The sequence below is a fragment of the Malurus melanocephalus genome, unplaced genomic scaffold, assembly GCF_030028575.1.
Source record: "Malurus melanocephalus ecotype Western Australia unplaced genomic scaffold, MMel_1.1 scaffold_70, whole genome shotgun sequence".
NCBI lineage: Eukaryota > Metazoa > Chordata > Aves > Passeriformes > Maluridae > Malurus > Malurus melanocephalus.
In genome coordinates, this window is record NW_026623302.1 from 723,826 (window position 1) to 725,057 (window position 1,232).

Consider the following 1,232-nt stretch of genomic DNA (forward strand, 5'->3'; position numbering starts at 1 on the left):
ATAGGGCTCTGCTCTTTGGACCTAGGAAATACTGTTCTATTTATATATAGAAAAGTTTCTAAATCGTTCTTGAAGGTTCCTCATATCCTCTTTTGCTAAAATTCCTTTAACTCAGCCTATCYACATGTGTGAAGAGGAACATTATATTTTCTTTTTGATTGCAAGCAGGAACATTTAAAGAAAATGATTTGCATTTCTTCATGGTGAGCCAGCGTCAGTCATTATTCGGCCAAAGTGATTCCATCCTGCAGTCAGCTGCCAGAAAGCAGTCAAAGCAAGAGACTGATCTTGCTGCTCTTATTGGACACAGACTTCCCTTGGAAGTGGGTTTTGTATCCCATTAAGAAAGGCAGAAACTCACCTTTAATAAGATCTAATAAGAAAGCTTATAAGAACTACTATAAGAATAAGAATTGTTTTTTCAAAACGCCCTAAGAAAAGATTAACTCTTTAGGAATTATTTAACAAGGTATGCCTTGCACCATCACCATTGCATCAGCAACACTGAATCTATCCGTATATCCAAAAGAATCTACGTACTCCCTCTTTTGGACTGGCATGATCCTTCTAGAGCAGGAATAAACTGTTTTTATTACTTATTTAAGGAAAGGCAAGCCACGATATTTTTAAAGCCTGTGTCAGGAAAGCACATGTGTCCCAAACTGCTTTTGGAAACACTCCGGCTCTTCTTCAGATGTTACTTATCTTTTTCTGCTGAGAAACTGCTGGGACTTGGATCTGGCGTGAGAACCGTGTACCCTGTGTCCAGGTAGGTGCGGGGAGAGAGCGCACGGGCAGCCCTCCCTCCAGCGGGGGGGATTCAGGGCACCCAGAGTCCCCGGAGCCGTGCGGGCGGGCAGCCCCCGGCTCCCCGGATGCCGGTAAMGGGAGGCGCTGGTATCACCGTGCAGCCGTGTCCCCGAGTCCAGGGCCGGCCGCGGGGAGCGGGGGCGGCCCCAGCACTGACGGGGAAGGCATTAGCTCCTTCCCGGTGACCGAGGCTTTGTAATCTACATTAGAGCGGGAGGAGGAGGAGGAAGAGGCTCCTAATCCCTTGTGTCTTTGTTCTGGCTTGCACACATCGGAAGCGGGGCCGAAGCCGTGTGATCGCTTTTCATGAAAGAGGAAAGACGTTTGCAGGCACTTCTGCGCGTCCCGGCCTCCTGAGCGGGGCTGGAGGAACAGCGACGGACACTCCGGTACCCTGCTCCGCCGCCGCATCCCTCCCAGCT